Source organism: Salvelinus fontinalis, unplaced genomic scaffold (genome assembly GCF_029448725.1).
Source record: "Salvelinus fontinalis isolate EN_2023a unplaced genomic scaffold, ASM2944872v1 scaffold_0359, whole genome shotgun sequence".
NCBI classification, from domain to species: domain Eukaryota; kingdom Metazoa; phylum Chordata; class Actinopteri; order Salmoniformes; family Salmonidae; genus Salvelinus; species Salvelinus fontinalis.
Genome location: NW_026600568.1, coordinates 26,452 through 47,253, shown reverse-complemented (window position 1 = coordinate 47,253; position 20,802 = coordinate 26,452). Strand labels below are relative to the sequence as shown.

At 40.0% G+C, this 20,802-nt stretch overlaps 1 protein-coding gene and 1 pseudogene across 1 annotated transcript in view; one reads left to right on the top strand and one right to left on the bottom strand.

Moving 5' to 3' along the window:
* LOC129845749 (zinc finger protein ZFP2-like) overlaps positions 1 to 20,802 on the bottom strand; it is a 77,438-nt gene that overhangs the window by 39,854 nt on the left and 16,782 nt on the right. The gene's annotated exons all lie outside the window — the stretch shown is intronic.
* On the top strand, positions 4,815 to 16,452 carry LOC129845756 (zinc finger protein 436-like; annotated as a pseudogene).

The following is a 20,802-nucleotide window of genomic DNA, read 5'->3' as shown; positions in this document are numbered from 1 at the left end:
CCGTCCACTAGATTATACGTCACACTAACAGCATTGCCTTATAATCGCACACCGCCATCTGCTGACTGGAGTGGGTGACGCTCAGTCTGAACCTCTGACTGCGATGGAGATGTGCGACTTTAAGACAATGACGCTAGTGTGACGTAAAATATATATTATAATGTTCAGACAAAAAGTTAGTGTAGGAAGCATGAGTTTTTACTCACCAGTGTAACAATACAGTGTGGTTAAAGACTTAGTAACTTAGTTGTGTTCACGATCTGGTTCCCTATAAGCACAACCAGTTATGTTTTTGAATTATCACATATGTATTAATTTATTTCGGGATTCTGGGTAATCCACAGCAGATTTATGGAGAATTGCTGTGGGTGAGTTCAAAATGGAATAGTCCCGGGATAGAAATATATAAAGTTGACATTACATCATAAAATCCCCCTTTTATATCATACATTAGCAATTTATGTTTTAGTAACTACTGTTGTTGGTTTGGCGTCAAATAAGCCTCTCTTTATATGTTATTTGCCGAATCTCAGTTTTCCATGTGGGTTTTATGCTAAAGTTCCCTCTTTCAAGTTGGTATCTAACTGGAAAATGCATCTTCTTTAGGAGTGCTATTTTTACCCTGTCGACTACTGATCGTTCATCCACATCCACAGTGTGTCTCATCAATGCAGGTCATTTATGACAAATGTATAAAGTATATGTTTTATAAACTCATGAACACCAGACAATTTATTAGCACGGTTCTTGTTAGTTTAGGTGTATTATACTTCTTCGCCACCAGAGGGGGACATTGAGTAAATCTTCAGGTTCATTTGATATATTTTGATAGTAATCTTTATGTTTTGTCAACTTTTCGATGGGGATGTTATGTTTGATACCGGAGGTACGAGGCCTTGAAAGCATTAAACTTCAAAGCAGTGTGCCGATGCCTGTATCACTTTATCAGCAGCACGTGATCAACGACGTCTGAAGATTCATTTAATCGAACAACCACCTGATTGGTTTGTTTTGGTTCGACACTGCAGCCGACTGCCAACTGACTGCTCTACAAATCACCTTACATCATAAATAACTACTCATTATTATTTAAGCAGTGTGTTACTTTATCAGCATTGATCAATGACTTCTGAAGGTTAATTTTCTCCCATCATTCTGTTTGTCTCTGATCTTTTGATCTGCAAACACTTTTAGGTTTTGTTAGTTTGGTTCTAAATGGTGTCGGTGCTGGTTGGCTACGCTGGTTAGGCTAATAGCTAGTTGGCTAAATAGCTAACGTTAGCTGGTTGGCTACGCTGGTTAGGCTAATAGCTAGTTGGCTAAATAGCTAACGTTAGCTGGTTGGCTACGCTGGTTAGGCTAATAGCTAGTTGGCTAAATAGCTAACATTAGCTGGTTGGCTACGCTGGTTAGGCTAATAGCTAGTTGGCTAAATAGCTAACGTAGCTGGTTGGCTACGCTGGTTAGGCTAATAGCTAGTTGGCTAAATAGCTAACGTTAGCTGGCCGGCTAAGATTACTGCATATAGCTAACGTTAGCTGGCTGGCTAAGATAACTGCATATAGCTAACGTTAGCTGGCCGGCTAAGATTACTGCATATAGCTAACGTTAGCTGGCCGGCTAAGATAACTGTATATAGCTCATGTTAGCTGGCTGGCTAAGATAACTGCATATAGTTAACGTTAGCTGGCTGGCTAAGATAACTGCATTTAGCTAATTTTAGCTGGCTGGCTAAGATAACATTCTTTGATATTTGGTTAGATGGCGTTTTGTATTTCCAAAACGTTGGTTTACTTTAAATCACTCAAGTCATGAGTGCAAACGATTGGCTTAATTTGAAGTTCTACATTTTGTTAGGATTTATGTTTATGCACTATAGCCTGTTAGCATATTGTTTGAAGATGAATATTGTTTTGTTACACACACACACACACACACACACAAACAATACAGATGTGTGTAAGGACTGACCAACACAGGTCATAAAAGCTGTGGTCAGTCTGGAGAGGGGAGGGGTGCATCACTCTAGGCCAACCAGGGGGGTTGAGAGACTGTTCAGTACCATATTAGGAATTGTTTGAGTGAAGAATCAAGGGGAGACACAAGACGGAGCTACTCTACCCAGCAACCAGATGTGGACAAAGAAAAGCGCCAAGGGGCTTGGACAAGTTCGGGTGCAAGCGGAGCAAGAGTATTAACCATGCTAAGCCTCTACTATGATAGGCCAACGGGAAGAGTTGGAACAAAAACTGTCATAGTATAAAAACTACTATTTGAGTACATTCCACAGTTCTCTGATCTACCCTGCGTGGTGATACAGTGAACCCGTATATACGAGAATTGCATTTACCGTTTATCGTTTGAGTTTAATTAAAATACTTAAAATATATTCGGTGACTCTGAATCACATTTTGTCCTGATGCCAGAAATCTCTTTACATTTGAAGTTATTTCTGTTGTATACATCATAGGGAATAGGCTGGTCCTCCATTTTACTTTACACCTGACTTTGGCATTCTTCTAAATTCTGATTGGTTTAATGTAATAACTCCAAAAATAGAACAGTGAGGTGTAACTTTGCATTGGGAAAAATATTTTATTTTATATTTTTATAAACAATACAAAACATACAAACGACAACATCATACAAACATTAACTACATCACACCTGCCCAGACCCACTAGAACACACCTCCATCTCCATTAACTACATCACACCTGCCCAGACCCACTAGAACACACCTCCATCTCCATTAACTACATCACACCTGCCCAGACCCACTAGAACACACCTCCATCTCCATTAACTACATCACACCTGCCCAGACCCACTAGAACACACCTCCATCTCCATTAACTACATCACACCTGTCCAGACCCACTAGAACACACCTCCATCTCCATTACCTACATCACACCTGCCCAGACCCACTAGAACACACCCTCATCTCCATTAACTACATCACACCTGCCCAGACCCACTAGAACACAGCAAGCGCATTCATCAGCACCATTTTTTTTCTCTCCGTTGCCAACTCACTCTCACTTTTGAATTAACAACAGAGGATTGGTTGATTTCCAGGTTTAATTAAGTATAATATTTAAGATGATTTATGAGAAAAGTTTCGTCCAACTCTGCGGTATCTCACTGCACCCTCAAATGTCATGTTTTGAAATATACAGACAGACAGATTAAAAGTAATTTAACATTGTATAACTGTACTTCTGACAGCCAACTTTCTAACTCCGCCCATACCTTTATGACATCATAACATTCCCAGAAGGATTACTGAGTCATTGTTAGTTTTACACTGAAGACATGACTCTGCCGTTGTGCTGTAGAATTTGTGAATTTTGTCTCTTGTATAATAAGGGACTATCATTTGTCCCACATCACAGGCCACAGACTTTGATAAAGACTTCCAAAAGTTTTTCCGCAGATTGAGATCGACTGAGTTTTTTAAAATGGGGTTTCTCCCTGTGCACCTGCGAATGTAAATCCATTGCTAATGCTCTTCCCATTGATAACCTGAATGACAATTAACTTGTGGTGGTGATGACGGCCTATTGGATGTCCATCGGGATCCCCCAAAAAGAAGACGCTCTGGATTGATCACTATAGTCAGATGTGAAGGAGGAGGTTGACCATCAGGAGTCAGATGTGAAGGAGGAGGTTGATCATCAGGAGTCAGATGTGAAGGAGGAGGTTGATCATCAGGAGTCCGATGTGAAGGAGGAGGTTGATCATCAGGAGTCAGATGTGAAGGAGGAAGGTGATCATCAGGAGTCAGATGTGAAGGAGGAGGTTGATCATCAGGAGTCAGATGTGATGGAGGAGGTTGATCATCAGTGAACCTCTAGGATTGTGGCTGGGCTGGCGTTTCCACTTCCAGCTTGATCATATATTTTGATACATTGAATGTTGATATTGTGATTCTATGTTATATATTTATACCTCGTGTTTCATGAAGTGATGTCACACATTTTTTCCACATTTTGTTACGTTGCAGCCTTATTCTAAAATTGATTCAATCATTTTTTCCCTCATCAATCTACACAATACCAATAATGACATCACAGTACCCAATATGACATCACATTGCCCCATAATGACATCACAACACCCCAAAATGACAGAGCAAAAACAGGTAAATAAATGAAAAAATTCGATTTTCTTTAAAAAACAAGGATATCTTAAAGTAACCCCCGACCCAGACTTTTGAGTCTATATAATGTATTGTTACAACCTGTAGGAGCAGTATAGACCTAGTCTGTTCATTATATACATCTACATGATGTATTGTTACACCACGTTGGAGCAGTATAGACCTAGTCTGTTCATTATATACATCTACATGATGTATTGTTACACCATGTAGGAGCAGTATAGACCTAGTCTGTTCATTATATACATCTACATGATGTATTGTTACACCATGTAGGAGCAGTATAGACCTAGTCTGTTCATTATATACATCTACATGATGTATTGTTACACCATGTAGGAGCAGTATAGACCTAGTCTGTTCATTATATACATCTACATGATGTATTGTTACACCATGTAGGAGCAGTATGGACATACAGTAGCTAGCTACTTATTTAGATTTAGTTTGACTTAATATAACTAACAACACATTCCTGTCTTTGTATGTCTCAATATAATGGTATTATTTATTTAAATCCATTTACAATAATCTTTGTCTGAAAATAAAATATATTCCTCAACTGCGTTTCCCCTCCAGTCAGCAGACGGCGATGTGCGTCTTTCAGGCGTCGCTGCCAGCGTGACGTATAATCTAGTGGACGGTTCTTCATAAACAGCTCGTCAACCACCTCGGTAGCTTGCTAGCCAACATAGCCGAAAGATTCAAGCTATTTATACGCTTTCGGTGTATATTAGCTACTGGGTTTTTGACACACTTCTGTCGTATCAACTTGTTAACCTATTTAATATTACGTTATTTGTTATTAGTCAGCTATAGTAGCTGGCTGGTTAAGTTAGCACTAGCCTAGTCGCTAATGATAGCTAGCTAGCTAACATCACCGAACATGAGCTCCCTAAACTTCTCCCCACTTGTTAAAGAAGAGGTTATCTGGACGGAGAAAGAAGCTCTGGGGCAGAACATTGTCGTGAAAGAGGGGAAGGAAGAAGAGGATGTCACAGTAAAACAAGACGTAGAGGGTGAGGCTGTTACGGTGAAAGAAGAAGAGAAAGACGTTTCAGTGAAAGAAGAGGAAGACGCGTTCAGAGTGAAAGAGGAGGAGGATGTTACAGTAAAAGAAGAGGAGAAGGATGTGAAAGAGGAGGACGCAGTTATTGGTGTGAAAGAGGAGGAGGGGGAGATTACTGTCACATTGGAGGAAGAAGACGAGGTTGGAGATCCGTTTAACCCCAGTAAGTACCGTCTCTGCAGTCGTTGAATCAATATGCAGTAAAGGGGTTCTACACTTTAATGTTGTTCTGTAGGAATGGCTGAAGCTACACTGTAACGTGTAGAACATCAAGAGTGGACCATCAACAAAACGTTAACAATTCATCAAATGCATCCAATGACAATGCCTGAAATACTGTAGTCCTCAATATCTCCTATTAGATTAGCCCAATATGTCGTCTTAAAGGGGCAATCAGCAGTTGTTACATCCATTTTGGGACTTATACATTAATGATATGTACCCATTGTTTCTTGAAGAATTCACTTATAAATGCCTCATGAGCTTAGTTCAACTGTTGTACCCCATCAGAACCCAAACTATGAGCTTTTTTTACTCCAATGTTTATAATTAAATGTAAACAAACTCTGTATATCCGGAAACCATGATTAATCGATTTATTTGAGTCTCAAGCATTTCTAAAACATTTTAACATTTTCATTTAATTCTTTAAAAAAAATCTAATTTCGAATAAGTAACGTAACAAAATGTGTAAAAAGGGAAGCGGCCTGAACTTAATGAATGCACTAGGGCCCCAACTAAAAACAATCTTGGGTCAACCAAGAGTCTTTTCTTTCTACCAACCAATTGGTAGAAATGTTATGTGTATTTTTCCATATATAGACACACCCCATGTGTTTTAATTAAATCAACTATATGTACTGAACTGGTCTGATGCTTTAAGCACGCTGTTTGATTAAATAATTAAGACACACAAATGACTCGGGAGCCAGAGATCAAGATAGCCTAACCATCAGAAAAAAACTCTTCCTCCTCCCGCTGCTGCTGGCCTTTGTGAATTCTGACGTTATGCTCCAATAGTTTCTGTCAAACTCCAAGCAGGCTGTCATGTGTTTTTTACTGAGGAGTGGCTTCCGTCTGGCCACTCTACCATAAAGGCCTGATTGTTGGAGTGCTGCAGAGATGGTTGTCCTTCTGAAAAGTTCTCCCATCTCCACAGAGGAACTCTGGAGCGCTGTCAGAGTGACCATCAGGTTTTTGGTCACCTCCCTGACCAAGGCCCTTCTCCCCCAATCGCCCGGTTTGGCCAGGTGACTAGGAAGAGTATTACATTTTAAAATGATGGAGGCCGCTGTGTTCTTGGGGACCTTCAATGCTGCAGAATTGTTTTGGTACCCTTCCCCAGATCTGTGCCTCGACATAATCCTGTCTTGGAGCTCTACGGACAATTCCTTCGACCTCATTGCTTGTTTTTTTCTCTGACATGCACTGTCAACTGTGGGACCTTATATAGACAGGTGTGTGTCTTTCCAAATCATATCCAATCAATTGAATTTACCACAGGTGGACTCTGAACAGGTTGTAGATACATCTCAAGGATGATTAATGGAAACAAGATGCACCTGAAAGCAATTTCGAGTCTCATAGCAAAGGGTCTGAATACTTATGTAAATAAGTTATTTCTGTTTATTATCTGTTGTCATTCTGGGCTATTGATGACACCCCTCTGAAACAAGATAGCCTAACCATCAGAAAAACTTCTTCTTTAGCCTACTCCTCCCGCTGCTGCTGGCCTTCGTAAATTCTGATGTTATGCTCCTATAGTTTCTGGTAATAGGCTACACCTGCAGTCGTTATGCTCCTATAGTTTCTGGTAATAGGCTACACCAGCAGTCGTTATGCTCCTATAGTTTCTGGTAATAGGCTACACCAGCAGTCGTTATGCTCCTATAGTTTCTGGTAATAGGCTACACCAGCAGTCGTTATGCTCCTTTAGTTTCTGGTAATAGATTACACTAGCAGTCGTTATGCTCCTATAGTTTCTGGTAATGGGCTACACCAGCAGTCGTTATGCTCCTATAGTTTCTGGTAATAGGCTACACCAGCAGTCGTTATGCTCCTATAGTTTCTGGTAATAGGCTACACCTGCAGTCGTTATGCTCCTATAGTTTCTGGTAATAGATTACACCAGCAGTCGTTATGCTCCTATAGTTTCTGGTAATAGGCTACACCAGCAGTCGTTATGCTCCTATAGTGTCTGGTAATAAGCTACACCTGCAATTGTTGTGCTCCTATAGTTTATGGTAATAGACTACACCAGCAGTCGTTCTGCTCCTATAGTTTCTGGTAATAGGCTACACCAGCAGTCGTTATGCTCCTATAGTTTCTGGTAATAGGCTACACCAGCAGTCGTTATGCTCCTATAGTTTCTGGTAATAGGCTACACCAGCAGTTATTATGCTCCTACAGTTTCTGGTAATAGACCACACCAGCAGTCGTTATGGTCCTATAGTTTCTGGTAATAGGTTACACCTGCAGTCGTTATGCTCATATAGTTTCTGGTAATAGACTACACCTGCAGTCGTTATGCTCCTATAGTTTCTGGTAATAGGCTACACCTGCAGTCGTTATGCTCCTATAGTTTCTGGTAATAGACTACACCTGCAGTCGTTATGCTCCTATGGTTTCTGGTAATAGACTACACCAGCAGTCAGCAACTTTTTCCATTTCTTGCCAATTTCTCTGACCATTTCTACTAATCTGGTGCCAGTTAGGATTTTCATATTCACATTTTACTGGAACAGTTTCATTTAATTTATAATAGTAATAATAATTATAATATTCTTGATCTCAACATCATTATCTGTGATTAATCTACATTCTATCTAAATGAAAATTATACAAATCTAAAAGTAACTTTTATTGCCATTGCCAACTATGTAAAAATAGCCTACATGAAACCAACAAACAAAAACATTTGCAGCCTGCAAGTAGAAAATATCCTGATTTAAAAATAAATATCCTATAAATCACATTGGCTGCACATGGCCTGTCAACAACGAACTTGAAACATTCTATCAACTATAAACTGGGTCCTCCAAAACTTGCAACATTGTATAAAATATTCTGGGCCCTCAGTTTCCTGCGCCAGTGAGTTCTGGACAGACACAGCTGTCGTCTATTTGTGCAAAGGATAAGAAGTAATCAGGTATTTTATAGCATTTCCACTGGATCAGAGCATTACATTTTACCCTTTAATGCTGAGTGGTTATCGAAAGGGCGAGAGCTGGAAATAATTTACAAATACTTTGAGCAACTATTGTCATTCGTAATGGATTCTAATAAGACTTTGTTTACCTGCTGTTTGAGGTGAAGAAAAAATTAGTTGGAGAAGCTCCACAACTCATTAGTGGTGCAGCGTTAAGACAATCAGAAATACTATCAGACATCCCCAAATAGCCACATTTATAGGCCTACATTTGTGCTCAGGCCAGGTAGACTAGTCCTACTTCTACATGTGTAATCGGGTAGACTAGTCCTACCTCTATATGTGTAATCAGGTGTGTGTCCTTACTCAACATTGACAGGAGTGTTTCAAACGAAAGAATGAATAAATTGACAAAACTGACGCATCTTGCAGGGTCAGGTCTGGGTGATCTGCCATGGGTCGTTTAATTTAGTATCCGTTTGGGTCGGCATGGGAAATGAATCTATTTCTCCATAGTATGTTGTACCGAAGTTGACCGACTGAAAGGAATTGTAACTTTGACTATAATTACTGTTTCCTGAAGGAGGGAAACGAGGTACAACACCTGATTGGCCCCACCCCTTCCTGGGTCGGTGAAGAGCGGTATTAAGTTTCAGGAATAAAATCCAAGCCTCACGCTCATCACCTGTGGAAGACAGGGATTCCAGGAAGGCGTGGATATGATAGTATGTTGTGACACCCAGGGAAAGGTGTATGACGTGCATGTATACTAATAGGTCTCGTGCCCATTTATAGGCAGGAAGAAGAACAGAGCATCGATTTCAGACTTTCCACTTCCTGGTCAGGAAATGTGCTGCAGAATGAGTTCTGTTTCACTCAGAGAAATAATTCAAACGGTTTTAGAAACTAGATAGTGTTTTCTATCCAATAGTAATAATAATATGCATATTGTACGAGCAAGAATTGAGTACGAGGCCGTTTGAAATGGGCACCTTTTATCTGGCTACTCAATACTGCCCCTGCAGCCCAAACAGGTTAAGCAGGAGATTCAAACGAGCCTTACAATTACAATGCATGTGCATCGCTGCAATTTTAGCACAGAACACAGAGGGGTCCTTTTTTGGAGACCAAAGGTCGTCTGGCACACTGCTTAGGTCTTGACTGTCTTAAGACAATTGTAAAATAATTTAACAGACATCAATTGTTGTACAACTTCATGGGAACTCTCTGGGCATCACCTTTTACCTCAAATAAACAGTGCATTTCTGCTGTTGTGGGCCTTAAACCGTCTGTCTGACTTTGTTGTTCACACAGGAGAGATACGGGACTACCGTGGATCCTCTGGGGAGCCTCAACAACAACATGATGCTGAAGAGGCAGAGAAGAGTCTCTCCCGATCAGAACACCTCAAGAAACACCCGCAGAGATCCACAGGGAAGAAATCTCACTTCTGCTCTGACTGTGGGAAAGGTTGCAAATCTTCATCAGAACTTAAAATGCATCAAAGAATTCACACAAGAGAGAAACCATATAGCTGTGGTCAATGTGGGAAGAGTTTTGCTAAATCCAGCCATCTGACTCAACACCAGAGAACACACACAGGAGAGAAACCTTATAGCTGTGGTCAATGTGGGAAGAGTTTTGCTAAATCCAGCCATCTGACTCAACACCAGAGAACACACACAGGATAGAAACCTTGTAGCTGTGGTCAATGTGGGAAGAGTTTTTCTTCTTCTGGCTATCTAACTATACACCAGAGAACACACACAGGAGAGAAACCTTATAGCTGTGGTCAATGTGGGAAGAGTTTTAGTCAATCTGGAGATCTGACAGTGCACCAGAGAATACATACAGGAGAGAAACCTATTAGCTGTAATCAATGTGGGAGGAGTTTTAGTCAATCTAGCTCTCTGACAGTGCACCAGAGAATACACACAGGAGAGAAATCGTTTAGCTGTGATCAATGTGGGAAGAGTTTTTCTAAATCCAGCCATCTGACTCAACACCAGAGAACACACACAGGAGAGAAACCTTATAGCTGTGGTCAATGTGGGAAGAGTTTTGCTAAATCCATCCAGCTGATTGTACACCAGAGAACACACACAGGAGAGAAACCTTATAGCTGTGGTCAATGTGGGAAGAGTTTTGCTAAATCCATCCAGCTAATTGTACACCAGAGAACACACACAGGAGAGAAATCTTATAGCTGTGGTCAATGTTGGAAGAGTTTTAGTCAATCTGGAGATCTGACAGTGCACCAGAGAATACATACAGGAGAGAAACCATTTAGCTGTAATCAATGTGGGAAGAGTTTTAGTCAATCTGGCCATCTGACAGTGCACCAGAGAATACACACAGGCGAGAAATCTTATAGCTGTGGTCAATGCGGGAAGAGTTTTAGCCTGTCTAGGATCAGCGTGGCGCTAGCGGCACCCCCCCCCCCCCCCCACTGAAAAACCAGTGCCACGAAATTCAAAAAAAATATTTTTTTTAAATTTTAACTTTCACACATTAAAGTCCAATACAGCTAATGAAAGACACAGATCTTGTGAATCCAGTCAACTTGTCCGATTTTTAGAATGTTTTACAGGGAAGACACAATATGTAAAGATGTACATCTATTACCTAAAAACACATTAGCATAATCCACCATCTTTTATTTGTCCACCAACACCAGTAGCCATCACCAATTCGACTAAACTAAGATATTTATAGCCCCTAACCAACAAAAAAACTCATCAGATGACAGTCTGATAACATATTTATGGTATGGGATAGGTTTTGTTAGAAAAAAGTGCATATTTCAGGTAGATGGCATAGGTTACAATTGCACCCACCGTCACAAATGGAATAGAAAAACTACTTAGAGCAACGTGTTTACCTACTTACTAATCATCAAACATTTCGTAAAAATACACAGCATACACGAATCGAAAGACACAGATCCTGTGAATACAGACAATATTTCAGATTTTCTAAGTGTCTTACAGCGAAAACACAATAAATCGTTATATTAGCTTAGCACATAGCAATTAGCAGCCCAGCATTGATTCTAGCCAAAGTGAGCGATAAAAGTCAACATCGCCAAAAGATATAAATTTTTTCACTAACCTTCTCAGAATTCTTCCGATGACACTCCTGTAACATCACATTACAACATGCATATACAGTTTGATCGAAAATGTTTATATTTAGCCACCAAAATCATGGTTAGACAATGTGAAATGTAGACAAGCTGGTAAAGAAAAAGTCCTTGCGCCACTTAGACAGTGATCTACTCTTATACATAAATACTCATAAACGTGACTAAAAAATATAGGGTGGACAGGGATTGATAGACAATTTAATTCTTAATACAATTGCGTTATTACATTTTTTAATTTATCCTTACTTTTCAATACAGTTTGCGCCAAGCGAAGCTACGTCAAAAAACATGGCGTCCTAAGCCACTAAAATGTTTCGACAGAAACACGATTTATCATAATAAAAATGTCCTACCTTGAGCTGTTCTTCCATCAGTATCTTGGGCAAAGGATCCTTTCTTGGGAGGAATCGTCTTTTGGTGGAAAGCTGTCCTCTTGCCATGTGAAAATGCCAACTGCGTTCGGGATGAACTGAAAGCGTGCCCACCTATTCACAGCGTTAAAGAAATAAATGTCCCAAAAACGCACTAAACGGATATAAATTGCTATAAAACGCTTTAAATTAACTACCTTATGATGTTTTTAACTCCCATAACGAGTAGAAACATGACCCGAGTAATATTACCCCCTTCACTAATGCTTGGAACAGGAGCGGGCCGGTGTCCTCTAGGCGCATGACGCAGCTCCAAAAGAATGACTAGCTTCAGGGTTTTTTCATTTGTGGGGCCTGTGAACGCGCAATCGACCCCATTGGAATCGTCATCACGTAAAGGCATCCAGGGGAAGACGTAAGAAGTGTCCGTATAGTCATAGCAAAATCAGTGCCGTTTTAACTGACTTCAGAACAGTGGCCAACATTTCTGAAATCTGAATCCATGTCAGGGAAATTGCTGTAGAATGGGCTCTGTTCCACTTAGAGACAAAATTTCAACTCCTATAGAAACTATAGACTGTTTTCTATCCAATAATAATAATAATATGCATATTGTACGATCAAGGATTTTGTGGGAAGCCGTTTCAAAAATTAGCCAAATTAGCATAAATAGTCTAAACAGCGCCCCCATCCCCAACAGGTTAGTCAATCTAGCTCTCTGACAGTGCACCAGAGAATACACACAGGAGAGAAACCATATAGCTGTGATCAATGTGGGAAGAGTTTTTCTACTTCTAGCTATCTAACTATACACCATAGAACACACACAGGAGAGAAACCTCTTAGCTGTGACCAGAGATAATCTGATAAAAGATCCCTGATCAAATATCAGAAAATGTATATATGAAGGAGTTGTATCATGATATCAATGAATTAATGTCACAATGTAGAATGTTTTAACATTGTAGTGGGAGTATTTTAATGATGTCACAATGTAGAATGTTTTAACATTGTAGTAGGAGTAGTTTAATGATGTCACAATGTAGAATGTTTTAACATTGTAGTAGGAGTATTTTAATGTCTCAATGTAGAATGTTTTAATATATAGTATATTAATATACTCTGCAGTCAGTCAGTCAGAATGTCACAATGTAGAACCCTAAACGTTTGCCCCCTTATCAATTGATTTCAACATGATATGGATATTAGGCTCATTGGGGGAAATCAAGGCTCTGAATTGAAAGAGTACTATTTATGTGATTTAACACAAAGTGACTAACAAATAAAGATTTGTCCTCTAACCAGTGATGTACGCATTTTTCCCAGAATCAACTGATTTCAACATAATATCGATGAGTTATGACAAATAAGTGTTGTGTTCCTTTGTTTAGTGACCCCTAAATTTAAATGCATCACTCCAATATGTAGCTGACTGTCTTCTGCAGGTTGTCCTCTTATCAGTGAGGTAAAAGATATCTTCCATTTCCATGTTGTTGTTTTTTTGTTAGTTTCAACAGCACGTACAACCGGATTTCCCCCCTAATCGATATCAGTGATTTATTGCTACTTGTCAAAACAACAGCGTTTTTGGTGCTTGTGCAGTTTATAAGGAGCTTGTTTAAAAAAAATACAATTATTGTGCCAGATGTTTGTGTATTTACCACATGTTAGGTTTTCAATTGATCCCAAACTGTTTCTGCATATTGGTTATTGATTTGGACACGTTAAAACTGTGTTTTGACATTGGGCTATACCACCTAGCAAAATGTAAATGAAAAGCCGTTGAAAATAATACTATGCAATCAAATATTTCATATTAACATTTCATGTAACATTTAGTAATGAAAATTATTCATGCAACCAACTGACAATTTTTTGGGTACAATTATATTGACATTGTTGCCCTGTTTTTAGAATATCAGGGTTCATTCTCAGATGTGCCAAACCAAATGTACTAGAGCATGACATTGGGGACTGGGCCCCGATCCAACAACATGCCTATCTAGTGAACCCTGAAAAGAGAGAGAAGCTCTGCAGTGAAGTGGAAGGTTACTACAGATAGTGCAGGAGTTTCCTCTTGAAATCAGACATGTCTGTGGTGAGAACAACCTGGTTGCTGATTGTCTCAAGGGTGGGCAGTCAAAAAGATTTGTGTTTTGCGTTTAGCCATTGCGTTGCCATGGATCACAATTTATTTTGACTGCACGTTTTTCCATATTGAAGATGAGTTTTGTTTGGGCTCGTTCCAAGAGTACAAGAGTTCTAGAAGCTGGTGAGTTTTAGGAAGACGAGAGTTCTAGAAGCTAGTGAGTTTTAGGAAGACGAGAGTTCTAGAAGCTAGTGAGTTTTAGGAAGACGAGAGTTCTAGAAGCTAGTGAGTTTTAGGAAGATGAGAGTTCTAGAAGCTATTGAGTTCTAGGATTCTATAGAATGAAAAAGAAGAAAAAATAATACGATTGTATATTATTATTTAGAAATACGTGTTTTTTCTTGTTTTTAATTGTTGACAGCCAGTAGACACTATGTTTATATTGTAGAAGGTGAAGCATTGTAGTTGATTATGTGAAATGGAAGTTGTTTTCAGTTGGTGGTGGGCAAACTTGTCCAACAAAAACATAGGATATATTTGTTGTCTTCAGGGGAAAGGTGTTCCAGGCTTTCGTTTTTCCATTTATGTTTTGAGGTTGGACTTTAGCACGTATAGCTCGTTAGCACGTAGGACGCACTGATTGGTGTCACCTCATTAGTATGTGTAACACCAGTTCTTTTGTTTACCTCTTCTTGGGCAGATTTAGTTGGTCTCATGGTGGGTGTCTTTTTTCGGTCCCAGTTGTTGTTACTAGTCAATTGTCAGTGGACACCCCTATAGTGACTTTCAGAGCCCCTCCTAAAAAAAAAAAAAAAAGAATTGGGGGATGGATATTGCATCCAATTAATATTTTAGTCAATGGCATTTCCTTAGGGTGCTCATTAGTCTTTCAGTTGTTAGTCTTCTGTTTATTTCATTTTTTTATTTGTTTTTTTCCTGTGAAGCCATTGTGTTGCATCCATGTCTGAAATGTGCTGTATAAATAAAGCTTGATTTGATTTCAACAAATAAACCCAATGACTGACCAATCAACAGACTCGATCCAACAACATGCCTATCAAGATATTGCAGGAGTTTGCTCTTGAAATCAGACATGACTAATACAATTTGATTTGAGGGGACGAGAGTTCTAGAAGCTAGTGAGTTTTAGGAAGACGAGAGTTCTAGAAGATAGTGAGTTTTAGGATTCTATAGAAAGAAAAATGATTAAAAAAACAATATGATTGTTTATTATTATTTCAGAAATACGTGTTTTTAATTGTCAGCCAGTAGACACCATGTTTATATTGTAGAAGGTGAAGCATTGTAGTTGATAATAATGTGAAATGGAAGTTGTTTTCTGTTGGTGGTGAGCAAACTTGTCCAACAAAAATATAGGATATATTTGTTGTCTTAAAGGGGAAGGTTTTACAGGCTTTGGTTTTTGCATTTATGTTTTGAGGTTGGATTTTAACACTTCAGCAAGTATAGCTCGTCAGCACATACTGATTGGTGCCCCCTCGTTAGTCAGTATGTGTTACACCTGTGCTGGCTTGTCCATCTCGTTAGTGGGAAGGTGTTTCACCTGAGCTGGTCCAGGTTCTATTTAAGAGTGTCTGGCCCAGTGCTCCAGTTGTCTTGATAGATGTGGAGAGTCAACACCTTTAGTTGCTCCACCTTTTTGGTTTGCTTTCTGTCTTTAAGTTTGGTGTGGGTTTTTTCTTTTGTTTGCCTCTTCTTGGGCAGATTTTGTGAGTCTCATGGTGGGTGTCTTTTAGGTCCCAGTTGTTGTTACTAGTCAACTTTCAGTGGACACTGAGAGCAAAACTGCAACATTATGTTATAATACTTTTATTGCATCAAATGGTTGTTTTATGCAACAGAATAGAGGGTTCTTAGAACAATAGAGTCTGTGTGTTCTACTGAGGATGGGCCTCAAAGAGAAAACATTGACAGGAGAATTACAATGTCTTTTGGGTGATTAAAACCTAAAGAGACCACATTCCAGGGCATGAGTTAATGTTTCTGTTCTATATGGTACCAGGGAGAGATGACGTGGCGTGACGTGGCGTGGCGAGAATCTGTCTCCTCACCACGCGCTCTCACCACTGGTGTCCCCCAGGGCTCTGTTCTAGGCCCTCTCCTATTCTCGCTATACACCAAGTCACTTGGCTCTGTCATAACCTCACATGGTCTCTCCTATCATTGCTATGCAGACGACACACAATTAATCTTCTCCTTTCCCCCTTCTGATGACCAGGTGGCGAATCGCATCTCTGCATGTCTGGCAGACATATCAGTGTGGATGACGGATCACCACCTCAAGCTGAACCTCGGCAAGACGGAGCTGCTCTTCCTCCCGGGGAAGGACTGCCCGTTCCATGATGTTCAGCCACAGACCTCCTTTCTCCGTCCAGCAGACCTTATCCTCTTCTTTAACAGGAGGGGAGAAGTTTATGGAGCTCATGTTCGGGGATGTTAGCTAGCTAGCTATCATTAGCGACTAGGCTAGTGCTAACTTAACCAGCCAGCTACTATAGCTGACTAATACAAAATAACGTAATATTAAATTAAATAGGTTAACAACTAGATACGACCTAAGTGTGTCGAAAACACAGCAGCTAATATACACCGAAAGCGTATAAATAGCTTGAATCTTTCGGCTATGTTGGCTAGCAAGCTACCGAGGTGGTTGACGAGCTGTTTATGAAGAACCGTCCACTAGATTATACGTCACGCTGGCAGCGTCGCCTGAAAGACGCACATCGCCGTCTGCTGACTGGAGGGGAAACGCAGTTAAGATAAATATATTATTTTCAGACAAAGATTATTTTAAACGGATTTAATTAAATAATACCATTATATTGAGACATACAAAGACAGGAATGTGTTGATTGATTAGTGCGAATAAAAAATGTTTACCACAGCATATTTAAGGCAGTTTCATTAAGTCAAACTAAATCCAAATAATTAGCAAGCTACTGTAGGTCTATACTGCTCCTACATGGTGTAACAATACATCATATAGATGTATATAATGACCAGACTAAGTCTATACTGCTCTTACATGGTGTAACAATACATCATGTATATAATGAACAGACTAGGTCTATACTGCTCCTACATGGTGTAACAATACATCATGTAGATGTATATAATCAACAGACTAGGTCTATACTGCTCCTACATGGTGTAACAATACATCATGTAGATGTATATAATGAACAGACTATGTCTATACTGCTCCTACATGGTGTAACAATACATCATGTAGATGTATATAATGAACAGACTATGTCTATACTGCTCCTACATGGTGTAACAATACATCATATAGATGTATATAATGAACAGACTAGGTCTATACTGCTCCTACATGGTGTAACAATACATCATGTAGATGTATATAATGAACAGACTAGGTCTATACTGCTCCTACATGGTGTAACAATACATCATGTAGATGTATATAATGAACAGACTAGGTCCATACTGCTCCTACATGGTGTAACAATACATCATGTAGATGTATATAATGAACAGACTAGGTCTATACTGCTCCTACATGGTGCAACAATACATCATGTAGATGTATATAATGAACAGACTAGGTCTATACTGCTCCTACATGGTGTAACAATACATCATGTAGATGTATATAATGAACAGACTAGGTCTATACTGCTGCTACATTTTTGTATTATTATGTGTTATTTATTTCTCCTTTATTTAACCAGGTCGGCCAGTTGAGAACAAGTTCTCATTTACAACTGCAACCTGGCCAAGATAAAACAAAGCAGTTTGACACATACAACAACACAGAGTTACACATGGAGTAAAACAAACATACAATCAATAATACAGTAGAAAAATAAGTCTATATACAATGTGAGCAAATGAGGTGAGATAAGGGAGGTGAAGGCAAAAAAAGGCCATGGTGGCAAAGTAAATACAATATAGCAAGTAAAACACTGGAATGGTAGATTTGCAGTGGAAGAATGTGCAAAGTAGAGATAGAAATAATGGGGTGCAAAGTAGCTAAATAAATAAACAAATACAGTAGGGGAAGAGGGAGTTGTTTGGGCTAAATTATAGATGGGCTATGTACAGATGCAGTAATCTGTGAGCTGCTCTGACAGCTGGTGCTTAAAGCTAGTGAGGGAGATAAGTGTTTCCAGTTTCAGAGATTTTTGTAGCTCGTTCGTATTAATGCAGATATTATGGACATTTTATTTAAAACATGTAATTAAACTATAATTGTAGCTCCTTTAATTTAGACCCAAAATGTATTTGCTATGTGTGCTATTGCCCGGCTATTAAAAGTAACAGGCGACTATTTGAGACTCAGCCTCAGGAATGTTTGGTCACATGGAATCAAGTGGTCACTAGATGTCTACGGTGCCAAAGAGAATTATAGTTGGGAGTGTTGGGAGTGTCCAGTGTGTTGATATAACGGTAATTATGTCAAAATTCCACTTTTAACAACCATCAGAATTGGTTATCAAAAAGTAATGCCTGTGTGGCACAGCGATCTAAGGTACTGTATCACAGTGTAGAGGTGTCACTATACACCCGAGTGGCATAGCGATCTAAGGTACTAGATCACAGTGTTAGAGGCGTCACTATAAACCAGAGTGGTGCAGCGGTCTAAGGTACTGCATGGCAGTGCTAGAGGCGTCACTAGAGGCGTCACCCGGGTTCGATCCCGGGCTGTACCACAACCTGCCGTGATCTTGAGTTCCATAGGGCGGCGCACAATTGGCCAAGCGTCGCCCGGTGTTTCCTCCTACACATTGGTGCAGCTGGCTTCCGGGTTAAGCGGGCGGGTGTTAAGAAGCGCGGTTTGACGGGTTATGTTTCAGAGGACGCATGACTCAACCTTCGCCTCCTGAGCCCATTGGGGAGTTGCAGCGATGAGACAAGATCCACATTGGGGAGAAAAAACGGGGGTAAAATGATAAAAAATGTTTAAAAAATGACAACCAACATAGGTTGCATCCCAACGTGGCAATAAACAGTAGGCAAAGTGACCAGGATAAAATGAACTCAAACGTTTTACCATTGGAACACTTGATGTAATGATGTAATAATGGACAAAATGAACTCAAACGTTTTACCATTGGAACACTTGATGTAATGATGTAATAATGGACAAAATGAACTCAAACGTTTTACCATTTTACCCACCATTTACAACAACGTCACTGAGCACCATCACTGTCTTTCCTTCGTGGATCTCCTGCATGTTTACATATCTGGCATTACTCATCTCATATGTATATACTGTATTCTATCCTATTCTACTGTATCTTAGTCTATGTATTACTCATCTCATATGTATATACTGTATTCTATCCTATTCTACTGTATCTTAGTCTATGTATTACTCATCTCATATGTATATACTGTATACTATCCTATTCTACTGTATCTTAGTCTATGTATTACTTATCTCATATGTACATACTGTATTCTATCCTATTCTACTGTATCTGTCTTTGCCGCTCTGATATTGCGTGTCCATATATTTATATATATGAGTCACTGGCTTACTGGTGCTCTTCCATGCCGTCCCTAGGAGGGGTGCGTCACTTGAGTGGGTTGAGTCACTGACGTGGTCTTCCTGTCTGGGTTGGCGCCTTCTCTCAGGATGGTAAGTTGGTGGTTGAAGATATCCTTCTAGTGGTGTGGGGACTGTGCTTTGGCAAAGTGGGTGGGGTTATATCCTGCCTGTTTGGCCCTGTCTGGGGGTATCATCGGATGGGGCCACAGTGTCTCCTGAACCCTCCTGTCTCAGCCTCTAGTATTTATGCTGCAGTAGTTTGTGTCGGGGGGCTAGGGTCAGTTTGTTTTTCTGGACTATTTCTACTGTCTTATCCGGTGTCCTGTGTGAATTTAAGTATGCTCTCTCTAATTCTCTCTTTCTCTCTCTCGGAGGACCTGAGCCCTAGGACCATGCCTCAGGACTACCTGGCATGATGACTCCTTTCTCTCTCTCGGAGGACCTGAGCCCTAGGACCATGCCTCAGGACTACCTGGCATGATGACTCCTTGTTGTCCCCTGGCCGTGCTGCTGCTCCAGTTTCAACTGTTCTGCCTGCAGCTATGGAAACCTGACCTGTTCACCGGACGTGCTACCTGTCCCAGACCTGCTGTTTTCAACTCTCTAGAGACAGCAGGAGCGGTAGAGATACTCAATGATCGGCTATGAAAACCAACTGACATTTACTCCTGAGGTGCTGACCTGTTGCACCCTCAACAACTACTGTGATTATTATTATTTGACCATGCTGGTCATTTATGAACATCTTGGTCATGTTCTGTTGTAATCTCCACCCGGCACAGCCAGAAAAGGACTGGCCACCCCTCATAGCCTGGTTCCTCTCTAGGTTTCTTCCTAGGTTTTGGCCTTTCTAGGGAGTTTTTCCAAGCCATCATGCTTCTACACCTGCATTGCTTGCTGTTTGGGGTTTTAGGCTGGGTTTCTATACAGGACTTTGAGATATCAGCTGATGTAAGAAGGGCTATATAAATATAAATACATTTGATTTGATTTATTCTTATTCCATTACTTAGATTTGTGTGTATTAGGTATTTGTTGTGACATTGGTAGATATTACTGCACTGTTGGAGTTAGAAACACAAGCATTTAGTTAGATATTACTGCACTGTTGGAGCTAGGAACACAAGCATTTAGTTAGATATTACTGCACTGTTGGAGCTAGGAACACCAGCATTTGGTTAGATATTACTGCACTGTTGGAGCTAGGAACACAAGCATTTAGTAAGATATTACTGCACTGTTGGAGCTAGGAACACAAGCATTTAGTTAGGTA